Source organism: Eptatretus burgeri, chromosome 5, assembly GCF_056783735.1.
Source record: "Eptatretus burgeri isolate ZD-2024b chromosome 5, Ebu_testis_v1, whole genome shotgun sequence".
Classification (NCBI taxonomy): domain Eukaryota; kingdom Metazoa; phylum Chordata; class Myxini; order Myxiniformes; family Myxinidae; genus Eptatretus; species Eptatretus burgeri.
The window spans coordinates 29,570,056-29,587,076 of NC_140965.1; the positions used below are offsets into that span (position 1 = coordinate 29,570,056).

General features: G+C 46.2%; 1 protein-coding gene across 9 annotated transcripts in view; it reads right to left on the reverse strand.

Moving 5' to 3' along the window:
- The window catches only part of LOC147026140 (bifunctional heparan sulfate N-deacetylase/N-sulfotransferase 2-like), a 555,697-nt gene that overhangs the window by 491,716 nt on the left and 46,960 nt on the right, over positions 1–17,021 (reverse strand). The window contains exon 2 of one of the 9 annotated variants that reach the window (XM_085881251.1): positions 1,333–1,424. The exons of the other annotated variants lie outside the window; for them this stretch is intronic. The gene's annotated coding sequence lies outside the window, so the exon portion shown is untranslated. The remainder of the gene's footprint in view (positions 1–1,332; positions 1,425–17,021) is intronic. 9 annotated transcript variants of the gene reach the window in all.

A 17,021-nucleotide genomic window follows, 5' to 3' on the forward strand; every position in this document is an offset into this window, starting at 1 on the left:
ATCGAGATCCTGGTAAACTCGAACAGCATGGCATACCTAATTAAACATCCTAATTACCCTTTGAATGCATACCCCCCCCCCTCAAACGTAACAATATATTGGAAGGCCAAGCGGTCTTTGAGATTCTGTCTGAGGCCTAGGTCACATTTGCCATGGTGGCCGTGGGGTCTCCAAAATCTACGGCCACTAGCAATTATACGGCGGCCGCAGTATTTCTACAGTCACACAATGTAGCAGTCACATATGTTTTTATTTTTTGGGGAGCCGCACATGTATTTATGAATTGTGGAGACCGAAAATGTGGGGTTACCGTACGGTCTTTGATTTGATGTCGCACGGTGACCTTAGGGCATTCCTGCGGCAGCCATAGAATTTAAGGCAGACACAAGGTGCCCGCAAGGCGACCGCAGGGGGGAACTAAGGCGAACGTGCGGCCAGACGGACGGTAACGAATGGGTTCATTATTTATTTGTTTTTTTACCAGTTTTTTTTTTTCCAGCATGTCGAATTGCTACGGCGAACGTAGAAATGAAAAAAGTTATAACTCCGCGTTATAATTGCACGGCGACCTTACGGCCTGTAAAATATAGCCATACGGCGTAGGGCCACCCTGAGGCCACTTCCGTTTCTCTGCGGCCGCCGCACGTTTCTGTCAATTCAGAGGGCGTACGGCCGCCATATCCTCGCCGTAGAGCAAATGTGACTTAGGCCTGAATTGACAAGAATTGAGCAATGACCCCCCAAAAATGTGTTTTTTTCAGACCACCATTTGACCTTGACTTTTAACTCAGAGGGGTATGATGTAAATAACACATAAATGTAGATTTCTCTAGACGACCGAGTGAGGGCAATTTTGTTCCGATTGGACAAATCATAGTCGAGTTATCGTGAAAAATGATAAAACGTCTATAATTGGGTCATAACCTTAATATTAGGACAAGGTCAAAAAGCTAATCTTAAATATTTTTTATTATCATTATGAATGCAAAATTTCATTCTCAAAGTCCCAGCCAGCTGTGAGTAACAGTTCTGAAATTGGCAGTGAAGAAAGAAGAAAAAAAAACCACCTAAATGCTGGTTTAGTACTCCTCGTGGTCCAATAAACTCTGGGTTACCAGAATAAACTTGGGGCACTAGTAGTGGAATCAAACCCAACAACAGCAAAAAGCCTCTCCCTATCCTATAGGGGGAGGCTTAATTATCATTTTTAGACATTTTTGACATAACAGTTATACATATGTGCACATGCACTGTCATTTGAAATAGTATATATTTAGCCCAATATAAAACACAGGAGCTCATACCAGATGTATGTAAGTATAAATGACATACCATGTTCTAGTGTCAGAATCACAAAACTTCACACCTCATTGTGGGAATAACTCAGGTGTGGACTGCACTTCATTTCATTTGAATATCTTTACCTGTTTTGGAGAAAAGTAATAGGAGGAATTACTTTTCAACACATCCTCATTGTTCAAAAAGTGATATTAGTACTTAATTTCATGCACATCAATGCTGAACAATAATTTTTAAGGTCATCAAACTTAATTGCTGGACCATTATCCCTCAAAAGAGCACAGAGCTGTGCATTGAAGATTAGCCTTTTTGCACGTGCAGGGGTTCTGGCATTCTTTCTTGCAACCACAAGAGACCAGCTTATTGCAAGTCTGAGGAGCTTCAGGGAGTATCATCCAGTGTGACTCGTATAGTCTATCATCCTTCTGAATCCAGCGCCAACCCGACAGAGAAGGAAGGTCAGGCCTCAGAAGCAGCGTCTGTAACCAGACGTGACCACCCTGGTGGACTACTTTCTTCACATGCTGCTTGAGAGCAGCTCGTGTAGGAGTAAAGTAACAGGAATAATGTACAATATAACCGAACAATTTGGTTCCCTAATTTATACGTTACATTGTAGTGAAATTCTATGTAGCAAGTTGCCGTATAACGAGGGATTTATTTATTTAAATAAACCACATATTTTGCTACGAAAAGAATCCAACATTCCGATTCATATCCTTGAAACTTTCTGGAAACTTTGATTTATATATATATATATATATATATATATATATATATATATATATATATATATATATATATATATATATACCGATATAACAAAAACTACAACATACCCATGATGCCTTTAGTTTAGAACAGTCAACATAAAATGACTGGATGGTTTGATTTGTCACCAAGATTGATTTTTATACCAAAATAGACATGTTCAATTAAACATCACTGCTTATGCACACAAATGTATATTCAAGTGCCCCAATATCTGAAAATGATCATTTGGTATTCGTCTATGCATGTGCAGGATTTAGTGCTTTTATCACAAAGTGCACAATTGTTATGAAACTATGGACCAGGCCGACACAATATAATAACTTTCTCCAGGAGAATGTCATTGTCTCCTGGTGCCTGCACCTGCATAATTTTCAAATTCTTATTTGTGTGCGATATCATAATACCCACACATTCTTACATGATATCTTGTTTGAAAATGTCTGCAGACTTGTAAATTCCCATTGCAAGCCACCAGATTACAATTTCAAAAGAATTTACTCGATGCAAAAATAGCTCAATGCAAAGGTGAAAAACTTGTGTAATTCCAGTGTGAAAAAGAGTCTTCAATTACAATTGGTTGGGTGGAATTTCTTTTAAAGTGCATGAAACTCAAGCAAGCTCTGTAGTACTGGTACTTGGAATAGAACATGAGCAAAAACTGCAGCAACATCTTCACACCATGTATCTACTGGCATGCAAAGGAATCCAATTGGTTGCTGCCAACAACCTCATTGACATGGTCTAGTTTTATTAGTCCCCTCACAGTTTCACTAGAGAGGATTAGAGGTTTGCTCTCCGTATATTCGTCTGTCTGTCCTACCTGTGGTTTTTCTGACCTTTTTTCCATACCCTATAACGTGTTCAACTGAAACTTGGTGCATGGCTTTATTATGATAAGTTACAGAACAAGTTTGAGTTTCAAGGTATTTCAAGGCGTTTTGTCAATTTTTCACAGTTATGCCCTTTTTGGACTTAGAAAATATCCGACAATATACATGGTTTAGTGTTCAGTTGGTCTGACTCCACCACCATTAAAATCATGCACCACCATTCCATAAAACAGCACAGATGGGCAGGCTTGGGTGTTAGTCCATGGCCCCATGCAATGGGAATTATCTCAGGTATATAACCACAATGTATTATATATGCACATAGGCGGTACACATGTTTTTGCTTCATGTACATACATCAGGTTGTTTTTTAATTATTTTTAGCAATGAGCATGCCATTATACACCACCAAAATGAAGGGATGTGTTTACTGGTGCGAAAAGTCTGGCTAAAACCGAAATTATGTACAAAAAACTTCATTTATTTCACTTTTGTGTGAATAGCATAATTAAAGGATGTCAGCGGATGGCCTACAGTTGGGCACACTCACCTACTGTATCTGTCTTGCTGGAGTTTGAATCCTGATCCAGCTATGAACTATCACCTTGGTCATATGCTTGATTTTGCTCCATGTATGTACATCGGGTTATTTAAATATCCCGTTGGTAGGGGACATGGATTGTGCAAAGCAATTCTCACTGTTGTTTGATCATGTTATGCCATAGTGTTGATAGACTGCATTTTGTTTTTACAGCTTCCCATCTTGGCCACAATCGACCTCTTTTACTCTTACCTCACTCTATCAACCTATCTGCTCTCTTTGTCATTCTTTCTTTCTCAATCTGCACCAAGACCTTCTGGTTTGTGGTTCTTCTATGGGCTTGCCGTTCAGGGTTTGGGGCATGTGGACAACTGATTGGATCTCACTCCAACTTGTTCAAAAAACCAAGTTCCCAGGACGAGTTTTGTTGGGTTTTGCGACGTTATTTTTATTCCTGTCTTGCTGTTTGTGTTTTTCGTCAATTTTTCTGGCTCAAACCATAGCCTGCTGTTGAATCGTTTAATTTGTGTCCCAAGTTAAGTTGGGCCTACTGTGGTGGTGATAGTCGAGTGTGCTTCCCTCCGGTTTTTTTTGCCTGGTTTTCACTCCTTTTATCCCAGATATCGTTACTTCTGATCCCTCAGCTCGATCCATTTCCCCTCCTATCTCAATAATACAAACAACATATCTCTCCTTTTTCATTCGGAGAAAAACACCCAACAACGAACAACCAACGAAAACAACAGCATCGGGGAAAAAATCCAAACTCTCATCTCAGTGCTCAGTTACTCATTTCCCTGCCCCTTTTCAATATCCCCAAACTGAATTTTCACTAAATAAAACATTTCTTTTCCTTAAGAGCACTTCATAACTTATTTTTTTAATGCTTCCAAAATGTATTTTAAAATGCCTTACTCTGCTTTTTACTCCATTAGGAACGACACATTCATTCTTCCTTTTCATCAAAATCTGACAAGGTTTATTTTCTAAAACCTCCTCACTCCTGAAAGCTCAGTTCGTCCAGCCTCCTCTTTCACTTACATCCAAATTTTCCTCAATGCCTTCAACCAAAAACATTCTAACCACCACCCCACCCATGATGTCTGCTGCAGGTTATCCAGTCTGGGAATCCTGAGGAATCAATTTTGCAGAGGTTGTGTGCACACGAAAATAATTTCCCCTTCACATCCATTCATGGTGTCAAACCACTCCATGTCAGTACCATCCCCCCCCAATCTGATCCCCCCTCGTCCTCCCCCTTCTCAGTTCCACCTCGCCCTGCCCCCCTCTCTGCTTCCCCCCACCCCCCCAAACCTCCTGGCTTTTCCCATTCCCCACACCCTCCCGGCTTCCCCTGCTCACACCCTTTCCTTGCTTCTTTCCACATCCCGACATTCTATCAACAACTCCTCTCCCCCCCCATCCCTAACTGTGTGGACCTCATACTTCAAACAAACATGTGGTGATTTCAATTGTCACCATGCTAATTGGCTGGGGGTTGGTACCTTTCTCACCAGCCAAGGAACTTCTGTGACTCCATGAAACTGACGAAATCTGTGAACTTTCCCACCCGGACTTCTCCCAATGGCAAATCTTCTCTTCTGGATTTGGTGATGACCAACTTCCCTGCCAATATATTTTGATCTTTTTCTGCCCCAATTGGCCCATCTGATCATGTGCTTGTCAGGTCAACATCTCTCTGGTCATTCTTAGAGAACAGTGTCAGTGCCAGCGAGTCTGGCAATTCACTCAGGCAAACTGGCAGAGACTGCAAACATCCATCACACTTCAGTTCTGGTCTCATATACTGTGTATTCAGAAAGTATTCACACCCCTCAACTTTTGTCACATTTTGTTGTTTCAGCCTGAATTTAAAATGCATTAAAATTAATTTGTTTGTCACTTATCTACACAAAATACCCCACAATGAGAAAGTGAAAAACATGTTTTTAGACATTTTTACAAACTAATAAGAAATGAAAAGCTGAAATGTCTTGAGTGAAGAAGTATTCAACCCCTTTGCCACGACACTCCCAATTGAGCTCAGGTGCATCCAATTTCCTTTGATCATCCTTCAGATGTCTCCACAACTTGAATGGAGTCCACCCGTGGCCAAGTAAATTGATTGTACATGATTTAGAAAGAAACACACCTTTCTATATAAGGTCCCACAGTTGACAGTGCATGTCTGAGCAAAACTCTACCATGAATTCCAAAGAACCGTCCATCACACTCCGAGATAGAATTGTGAGAAGCCATGGATCTGGAGAAGGGGAAAAAAACAATTTCTCGAGAATTAAAAGTTCCCAAGATCACATTGAGCTCCATCATTAGGAAATCGAAAGAATATGGAACTACCCAGACTATTCCTAGAGCTGGCTGTCTGACCAAACTGAGCAACCAGGTAAGAAGGACCTTGGTCAGGGAGGTGACCAACAACCCAATGACCACTCTGACAAAAGTAGAGTTCCTGGGCTGAGATTGGAGAACCTGCCAGAAGGGCAACAATCTCTGCAGCACTTCACAAATCTAGGCTTTTTGAGAGAGTGGCCAGATGGAAGCCACTCCTGAGAAAAATGTACATGACAGCACACCTGACATGACATGACAGCACAAACCCATGAAGACTCAAAGCTGTAATCGCTGCCAAAGGCACTTCTATAAAGTATTGACTCAGGTGGTTGAATACTTATTGATGCAATACATTTCAGCTTTTCATTTTTAATTAATTTGCAAAATTTTCTCATAACTTATTTTCACTTTGTCATTATGGGGTATTTATGTAAATCGGTGACAAACATTTTAAAGGGTGTGAATACTTTCTGAAGGCACTGTATCTATTGCTCTTGATATTAATTCAATCTGGAAATTCTTCCATCGAAACCTGCTCTCCATGAGGCACAGATTAATTCCATCTTGTCTTCAGTTATCTCACCCATCATCCCACCCTTGGCACTCAGAATCCTGTGATGAGGAAGTTGCCTGAAAATAACTTGTGTTCTCCTCTTGGAAGGCAAATCCAACCAAAGGCAACCTCAAATCATTAAACAAAGCCCACAACTCGTGTGTGTCCACTCTCATGAGAGCCAGAAAACAATATCTGTTCAACCTCAAGAATGAACTTTCAAACTTATCTCCCTCCAATAAAACCTAGTGGTGTCTTGTCAAGTCTGTCTCTGGTGTATGATCGCCTTCCACCCCTTCCCCCACTTCAAATGGCACCACAGCCAACTCCACTCATGAGAAGGCCGAATGCCTCAATTCTGTGTTTCCTTCCAAATATATCTCTATATCTATATATCTCTATCTCTCTATCTCTCTCTATCTCTCTCTATCTCTCTCTTCCCACCTTTACCAGTCATACTCAACTGCTCCTGGACTCTGTGTTTTTTACACCTGAGAAGGTGGAGATGTTTCTGGCAACCCTAAACTTTAATGAGGTAACTGCATGGGACAGCATCAGCTCACATGTCTGAAAACATGCTTGGCTGCTCTTCCACTTCATCTCTCTGCCCTGTCCACCCTGTCATTTACTCTAGGTCATCTCTAGGTCAGGTCAGGTATGGGAGCAACACGTTGCTGGATCCACTTTCCGCCAGTACTCCAGGGGTCTTCATCTGGCCATCCCCCAGGCAGATGCCTGGCCCATCCCCATCTCCTTGAGATGTCGATCAACCTGCTGCAACCACAAGGCACGTGGTCGGCCCATTGGCCTCCTCCACTCACGAGACTCCCTCGCTGAGAGAATCTGGTGAGCAGGATCAGCGTTAGGAAAAAGAGCCACATGTCCATACAGCCACAGCTGACGCTCACGGACTATGCAGATAACAAATCTCATTTGTGTCTCTCTCAGCAACCGCTCGTTGGACACAAAGTCTGAACAGCGACAGCCAAGGATTCTCTGAAGAGACCTGGTACCAAAGGAATTAAGTGTCTCAGATCCTTGGTCAGAGTGCAAGTCTCGCATCCATAGAGCAAGACTGGAAGCACTAAGGACCTGAGACTCAAACTTTCGTCCTCCCGCACAGGTACCGGAAGCGCCACACCCCATGATCCAGTGAATCCATGACTCCCCAGGCCCGACCCAGACATCAATTGACCTCTGACTCACAGCCGGCAGAGACATGAATATCACTGCCAAGGTAAGTGAATCTCTCCACGACATTAACATCCTCACCACAAACAGGCACAGACAGGACAGCGGCATCCAAGATGTCATTGAAAGCCTGGATCTTAGTTTTTACCCAGGAAACCCATAATCCCAGCGGCTACAACTCCTCATTCAGCACCTCGAGGGCCCCCAAAAGGATATCTAAAGTCTCCGCAAAGATGATGCATCATCTGCGAAATCAAGGTCAGAGATCTTGACATTCTCAAATGATTCACCGCAGCTTGATCTCTCTGACATCCTCCCTTGAATCCAGTCCATACAAGTGCTGAAAAGTGTGGGGGCCGGTACACACCCCTGACGAACTCCAGTAACAACTGGAAATAAGTCAGAGATGGTACCACCACATCTCACAGCACTCTCAGTACCAGAGTAGAGTTCAGACATCCGATCGATCAGTTTTGGTGGCACCCTATGAAGACTAAGAATCCTCCAGAGGACATCCCGATTCACTGAATCGAATGCTTTACAGAGATCAACATAGGCTGCAAGCAGCCCCTGCCAAAACTCTCGTCTGTGTTCAGTGAGGACCCGAAGAGCAAGGATACGGTCAATCGTTGACCTCTTTGGTGTAAAGCCTGACTGCTCTGGATGCTGGTGCTCAAGCAGATGGTGGCGAACCCAATCAAGAATTATCCAAGCAAAGACCTTGCCCGGCACTGAGAACAGCATCACCCCTCGGTAGTTGTTGCAGTCTTGGCGATCACCCTTCCCTTTCCAGAGAGGAACAACAAGGCCCTTCTTCCAGTCAGTTGGGATGATGCCTGTGTTCCAGGCAGAGCACAAAACTGCATGCAACGACACGAGTGCAGCATTTCCAACATCCTTGAGAAGTTCAGCATGGATGCCACATATCCCAGGAGCTTTACCCCATTTCAACCGGTTCACCACAGCCTGTGTTTCCACAAGCAAAGGTGGACCACAGTTGATTTGAGGGTCAGCAACAGGGATTGTAACACCCCTGATGTCCAACTCAACAGCTGGTGGATCAGCCTGGTACAACCGCTCAAAGTAACCGGCCCAGCGGGCCTTCACTTCGGACTCCTTTGTCAAGAGCTTACCACCCTCTGCTCTAACTGCAGTACACTGAGGGATGGGCTTGGATAAACGCAATGCGCAAATTCCCCTGAAAGCAGGATGAGAATCCCTTGACTACAAGTGATGCTCTACCCCCTCACAGATTCCTCGCACATAGGTCTCCTTGTCCACCCTTAGCGCACGTACAGTTTTATATCCTCAGCTCCCTGGACAGCTCAGCCCTGCCATCCTAACAGCCCTGTGACTCTGGTCAATCGTATCCAGTGTCTCTTGAGAGACAAAATTATTCTTTGCCCTTTGGTGAGTTCCAAGATATCCACCGGCAACATCAAGGACGGTGGTGCTGAAGGCACCCACAACTCCTGAAGACCTCCCAAAGCACCCAGACTCCTCAAATCCCCACTCAGCTTGTTCGCAAACTCCTCAGCCACCCTATCCTCTCTGTAGTGCCGAATTGCTCTGTCATGTTCATCTTGCCTTTGTTTTAAATTCCTTCCAGTTTCACCAATGAAGAATTGGTCAGTCTCTGCATGAGGAATGGTAAATGACTCCATATTTATCAACAGTTGATATTGTCTCTTTTAATTTTGAAAATACATTACTGATAGTGTGTAGAGGCTTGAAAGCAATACCAATCCGTGTGTTGTGTGCTATCCTGCCAAGTCTTTCAGAAAGGGCCGGATAGTATGGCAGTACATTGTCCCAAAGCATGTCTGACTCCTTCCGTTCTGTCCAAATATACATATACATTCATACAGGGTAGCCCAAAAGTAACTTTATCCCTGATAAATTTCTCGCACTTCCCTCCGTCCCTTCTCCTCTGCCCTCGCCCCTCACCCACTATGGTATGCGGAAACACTGACTCAGAAGAATGATGGAGCACATACAGATAAAATGACAAATTAATTATTGTAAGTACTGTACAATAAAACCTGTATATTGAAAGAGTTCAAGAACAATGCTTCACTGGGAAGGGTAAAGTGACTTTCAGGCCACCCTGTATATGCAAATACAAAAATTATATATACAAAATATATATAATTAAAGTATAAATTTATATATATATATATATATATATATATATATATATATATATAAAGTATATATATATATATATATATATATATATATATATATATATATATAAAGTATATATATATATATTGCTGTGGTTGAGGAAATTCGCAAACCACCATTCAGGTACCGTAGGTGAGATATCTCTGTAAGTACATGTGTAGTTAGCCCCAAACCCATTGTTTAGAGGCAATAAATGTCATTCATTCGGGCTGCGACCCTTAAAGATAGCCGTTTTTCTGTTCTATCTTTATTTTGAACCAACCACGTCTCAACCGCCATCACACAACAACCACCAACCGCAACCCCGCTTCACAACAACAACAACGCCAACAGCCACGGCCTTTAAGGCCCGGTCACACCTTGACGTTTTAGCCAACGTATGCAGATTTTTGAAATTTTTTTCTAAAACGCTGGCACACGTTGAATACGTTATGGGTAAGTTTTGATAACATTGAGAGCACGCTGAAAAACACTGCCATACGTCGTTGTACGCTGGCTTTAAACGTTGTACTTTTTGGTTGTCCTCAAATTTTTTCATGCTTGAAATTTCACGACGTATGCCGGCGTATTACTCACACGTTCCGCTACGCTGGCCACAAGTTGTATGCATGGTCTGCGATCGTTGGCAGAAGTCAACACATGCTACTTGTAAGTTAATCATAAGTTGAGACACGCCGAGGTAATGTTTAGCGTACCCGAAACTTATTTCTAACCTATGATTAACGTGTTGTTGGCACGTTACGCGATCGTTGCCACACAGCTACAGACGTTACTTTTAAGTTACTCATAGGCTGAAAGACGTCGGTATAATGGATCGTCCTTGCGTCAGCATCCACGGCCACGGCCAGGACACTTATTTGCAGCATTCTTCAAACTTTTCTTCGACATGACGAGGATGTTCACACTTCGATGTCTAGCTTGGCTATGATTCCAATTGTCCATCGGCAGCGTCTATTTAAAATAGTCGAGTTTGAGCGTTTTAACACGTTCAGAAGAAACACTTCAAATTTCACTACCCCAGCGTCAAAAAACAAAGGCGAGTGACAGCAATTTAAATCGTTCATTGTAAACAATGAAAATAGCTGAGTGGTACCGTTTAAAAGTCGTTGAGTGTAAAAAAACCCAATTGTTGAGCGCAAGCGTCGACTTTCAATAGTGGAGATGCAGCCATTTAAATCGTTGAGTGGCAGCCGATGAATAGCAAACCCTACGTCACCGGCAAAGATAAACTGCCGCACGATATGGATAAGTTAGGCTATCGTTGGGCATAGTTTGTGAACGCCGGCTTCACGATAATTATTCGTTGGTATATCGTATCTATAAGTAATCAAAGCGCTCTATGCACATTATTAGTTCATTGTGCATTTGTCCAACCCGTTATGAATAGACCTAAATCGTAAAAACAAGCTATAGCTCATTGTTGAAAAAGCCCCATAAAAAATTAGCCGCGAAGAAGTTCGAACAATGGTTAAAAGATGTCTCCTACCCGTGGACACGCGGACGCAAGGACGATCCATCATAACCCACACCCTCCCCCTCACACTCACCTACTACTGCCAACATGAACAAACTACTACTAATACTAATACTCATACTGATACTGTTACTGCTGACATGGACATCGACTCAAAAAGGACTCAAAAACACTGTTGGGTTCCCCTTTTATGAGCAGCATTTTTATATACCAATTCCCAAAACCGCTGGGAACACGTCTTTATATGGCAGTTGTAAGCTAGAAACACGTTCATTATTTTTTTTGTCGACCGGAAGACGTCATTGGAATACGTCTACATACGTCGATGTGTGTTGGGACTACGTAAAGAATTGGTTCAAAGCACGTCAAACATAAGTTATAAATAAGTTTCGCGTAAAAAAGACATTACCGCGACGTGTTTCGACTTATGAGTAGCTTATAAGTAGGCTTTGTGGACGTGTGTAAGCGTCCACATATCGTGTGTAAAACTTATCCCCATCGCATGCGGAACGTGTGTCATACGCCAAGTACGTCGTAAAATTTTGAACATGTTTAAAATTTCTTGACGTACTCTACTTACTACGATGTATAATAGCGTACTTTAGCGTTGTACTCACGTATACCAAACTTACTCATACCGTATTTGACGTGCCCCAACGTTTTAGACACATTTTTCTTAGGTCGGCATACGCTGGCAAGATCGTCAAGGTGTGACCGCGATGTTGTCACTTCCATTTCTACGGCAGTTATGATTCGAATCGTTGTGAGTCAGCCTTTTAATAGGCTACGTCACGACATGGTCGGCGATGCGTGCAACTCGCTATGCCTAAGTTAGACTATCGTTGGGTATCGGTTGTGTAGGTCGACAACAGGTTCAGCATTCGTTGGTATAAGTTATCTATAACACAACGAAACGTTCTGTGCCCATTACCAATGCGTTATACATAAGACCAAGTCGCTATGAATACGTCCGAATCTTTAAAAAAAAACATCAAAAGTTCAACATAAGCCAGCGTTTTACATACATTTTAATACGTTGCCATCGCTGGCGAAAACGTCAAGGTGTGACCGGGCCTTTACCTTCACAACTCGCTCTCGCAACCATCGCATCACCGCCATTCCAAGCGTCGCCATGGCAATCACCGCCACAATAAACCCTCCACCACCTTCACCGCGAGCGTGAGGTCCGTGTTGTGCAACGCACGAGGCCCCCACGTGCTCGCTTGCGGGAGTGAAGTCCCGGTCCGGAAACGCACGCGGTGGATTTGCCTATCCCGCGGACGGACAAAGTTTAGGCAGGATTTCAGATTTGGACCGGACGGGTTCTGCACGCGAGCGGGTGTGTTAAGCTCCAACGGGCAAAGCACATGTGTTCGCGTGGGGAACCCCTCGAGACGTGGGGCTTGTGTTTTTTTTATGCGCATGGTGACGTCATGGCTGCACGTGGCGTTGGAATCCGGCAGGAGGGGTATCCCTGCCGGATGGTACCGTCCAAGAGGGACGAGGGACACGTGCAGCTGCATGACGTCACGGGCAGGTGCAAAGTGCGCGAGCTGTGAGTTTCCGCGCTGGTGCTGCGCATGTGGGAAAAAGAAAAGCAAGCCTCACTTTCGGGTGCACAGGATTCCTGGGCAAGGGGTGGAAGACCCCCTTACCTCGGCACAGGATGGAGACTAGTTAGGGGGAAGGGTTAGCTTAGCTAGACCGGCTCCATGGGGCAGGGGTAAGTCCTCATGGGGCCCGTGGAATGGATTAGTTCGAAGGATTGTAGCCAGATTTAGGTGGGGAAATGATTTTAGAGATTTGGAGACAGTGACAGACTTGTGAATGTGTAGAGGGGACGTAGTTTAGCTACGTAGTGTTAAAAGGAACGTGCTGTAGTTTAAGGGACGACGTGGAAGCACGAGATATTTAGGGGATTTAGTGAGCAGGATGGCAGAGTTCAGCGGTGTGTGTGTTGAAGAGTTAGTGAGTTGTGTTGTGACATGATGAGTGAGTGAGGGTCTGTGTGTGTGGAGCGAATGGGGAATGCATGGTGCGATGAGTGATTGGGGGGAGGAGTGACTCCCGCCCAAGGGACCCCGGGGTCAGTGTGGAGTGAGTTAGGGGGTTAGTCAAATTGAAAAATGGAGGTCGTTTTGTTGTTGGTGTGAATGTAGGCTCGAAACCCATTTGGAGGGGTGCAGGAGCCCTGTTGACAGGCTGGGAGCGTGGCTGCGAAAGGTGACTATCGCTGAGTGGGTACCTCGGGCACCAGGCTAGTCGGCCATATTAGGCCAAGGGCCCATGGGGGGCCGGGATAGCGTAGTGGGCACGGGTGCGTCTGCTTGGTGCGGGTTCCCGGGGCGCCATTAGCCGCGTGGGCAGTGTTGTGGGCACGGGTGATGCTCGGAAAGGGGCCAGGGAAGCCAGCCTGCCACGTGTTCGTTTCAGGGGAGGTGCCATGGGGGGCACTCCCCGGTGTTTAGGGAGCTGGTAGGCTCGGAGGCAGTGTAGTGCCCGGGGGTGCCATAGCGGGAGATTCGGCAGAGGGTCGTGCCTGCCAAGGGGAGCCACGCGTCCCAGCCATGAGACCGTGTGAGGGCACGGAGAGAAAATTGGGGGGCGAGGCCCGAAATTGTAAGGACACCAACACAGGCGACGGGAATCTGGGTTGTTAGAACCCATAGTTTAAGCGAGAGGCGCTTATTGAAAGCCCCGGGGTAGTTTAACAGTTAAATGGATAGGGTAGATTAGGAAGTGTACCCCTCACACCATCCATCCCCTCGCACTCGTTGTGGGCCGCTGGACCCACTTTGGGTTGGATCGCTGAAGTCTGGGGAGGCCATCTTGAGGCTTCGTTGGGCCTCGACACAGGACACTAGCTATCCCTTATTCCCCTCCGGGAAGGGAACGTAGGGGTTGGGAGTAGGCTAGGACGATAGGTTAGCCGAACAAGGACGATAAAGGGGGTTAGGGGACGAATTATAGTGGGAGAAAAAAAAATTAAATAAGTTGGGCCTAAATTGGGTTTTGACAAATTAAGGGAGTGGGTATAGACAGTGACAGGCAAAGGCGATAGGTTGGGAGGGAGACCGTAGGGTAGGTCCGAGCCCGCCTATCGAGTGGCCAGCACCACCGCACTCCCTCCACCAACCTCCACTGAATGGCAAAGGCTGGCCAGCTTCATCTGCTGGCTGCGTTGCTGCAAGGCCTGTGCCGGCCAACTTCATCGGCTGGCCGTGTTTTGCTTCAAGGCCTGTGCCGGCCACTTCATCTGCTGGCTGTGTTCCTTCAAGACCTGTGCCGGCCAGATCGTCTGCCGGCTGTGTTTGCCTGCAATGGCCTTGTTCTGCAAGCTGTGGTTGCCTGCTCACCTTTGCCATGCCATGCCCACTGCCCCTGTTCACCAGTCCCGTTCAATTTTGCTTCGCCCCCCCCCCCCCTGTTCATTTCCATGTGCGCCAGGATCAGAAAGCAACAGTTTGCAAGCTGCAAGAACTGCCCTGTTGGCAGCTACAACACGGGCCTGCAGTGGCGGCCCGTGCACCGTGTTTGTGTCCATCCATCCATCCGTTGTGTTCATTGCGTGTGCCACTTGAGCTGGCACGGAGACTGCGTTTGTGCAGCCCATGCACCGTTGTGGTTCACTGGGTTCATTTCAAAAGGGAAGGCCTTGGACTGCGTGTGAGCAGCCGGCCACGTTCCCTGTCACCTGCACTGCTTGAGCCAGAGACTGCATGTGGGCAGCCTGGCTCCCTGCTAACTGCTTTCTTTTTGCAGAGTTCATTGATCCTGGGCCATGGTTTAGTGTAAAATTTGTAAGTTCAGGTTAAGATGTACTGTACATATGAGTGCGCCCCCGGAATGTCTGTCTTAGCGCCGGCAATTTTATTTAAGTCGTCCATGTGAGTGGGTTTGTTTAGTTAGTTACTCAGCCCTCAGGTTATTTATTTTGGGGACACGAATACCATGAATGTCGCACTCAGGGATCCGTAGGTAAAACGTAGTAGGGGAGAACTACACATGATGGCACACGAAAATTTGACGACTCGGGACGAGTGTGTAAAAAGGGGAGGGGGTAGTGTTGTGGTTGAGGAAATTCGCAAACCACCATTCAGGTCCCGTAGGTGAGATATCTCTGTAAGTACATGTGTAGTTAGCCCCAAACCCGTTGTTTCGAGGGAATAAATGTCATTCATTCGGGCTGCAACCCTTTAAGATAGCCGTTTTTCTGTTCTATCTTTATTTTGAACCAACCACGTCTCAACCGCCATCACACAACAACCACCAACCGCAACCCCGCTTCACAACAACAACAACACCAACAGCCACGGCCTTTACCTTCACAACTTGCTCTCGCAACCATCGCATCACCGCCATTCCAAGCGTCGCCATGGCCATCACCGCCACACTAAACCCTCCACCACCTTCACCTCTCCTCCTTCTGCAGCCATTCCCGCACCACTTGTGAACGCCGAGCGTCAGGCTGTCCTGGCCTTGTGCGGGGCGCGCGCCGAGCCTCGGGTGCAAAAAGCGGCCTTTCCGAGGGGAAGTCGGATCAGGAATGATTCACGCCCACTTCTGATCCGTCCAATCATTAAGCGCGGGGCGATTTGGCCCCGCCTCCAGGCGCGTCGGAGTAGAATCGCTATATGCAAATTCGAGGATCAGGAATGATTCACGCCCACTTTTCCTCCGTCCAATGGGCGAGCGTGGCTCCGCCCCCGAGCGCATCCTGATCCGGAAATCTGCATATGGGTTCTCCTGTCGCACTATAAAGGGCCGAGGGCGGGGCGAATTGGGTCAGTAGAGTGGAGGTTTTCTTTGTTTCGGGCTCGGGCGAGTTGTGGCGGCGGCGAAGTGTGGCACCAGCAGTCAAGACGGGTCTGGAGGAGAGTCGGTCTGTCAGGGTTCGGAGTCTGTCGGAGAGCTGCAGAGAGGAGAAGCCGGGAACGCGGTCGAGGGCGCAGTGGAGTCGCTCGTCGCGGGACCCAAGCAAGCCAGCTATCCTCTTTCCCCAGAGCATCAACAACCCCCCGTTTCCTCCCCCCGCGCTGAGATAGTGCGAAAAGGGGGCCCCGTTCCCACTCAATTCCAAGCAGTGCCAACGAAACCCGTGGAGGAGCGCGGAGTCGGGGCACCGCTGCCATTTTGCGGCTCATCACAAGACGGGTAGGCTCCACGCGGTCTCGGCCCCAGGCCCGTCTGCCCCCTTGTCGTAGAGGGTGGCCCCTTTTTCTTTTGATTTTGAGTAAATGTGTTGTAGGCGCCGTCTGTAAAGTAAAACTGTGTAAGTGTTGCCGTGTGCTCGCGTAATCGGTAGTAGATCTGCATTGTGTTTCTTTTGTTGCATTTGCTTTTGGTGCATAATTGCTGTGTTTATTTTACATTTGCTTTTGGTGCATAATTGTTGTCATTGTATATGTGTGCTTTCCGTTTGCCGCGGAATAAATGTGAATTATGTTGAACTGTTTTTCCCGTTTCGCTTCGTCTTTTCTTGAATTGAATCTCCATCTTACTTCACGTAAAGGGTTGGTAGTGGGCTAAAAAACGCCCGACAATTAATCGGAACCGTCGAGGTTGAAGATAACACCGCTCGGTTATCCCGATAGTACGGAACGGGTCGCTTAAATTGGCCCGTGTCCGAAGTCGACCTGCGGCGAGGTGCGATCGCCCGGTCTACCCTCCGTGTGGGTACTTAGGTAGGGCGAATTTGGCGAACAACCCTATCCCACGCGGGGGGGGGGGGGGGGCGATTGGCATGATCGTGGTGAGGCCGAAAGGCCCACCCATGACTAGTTCCCGGCGTTAGTCCGAGAGGGTCACGACGGAATTGTC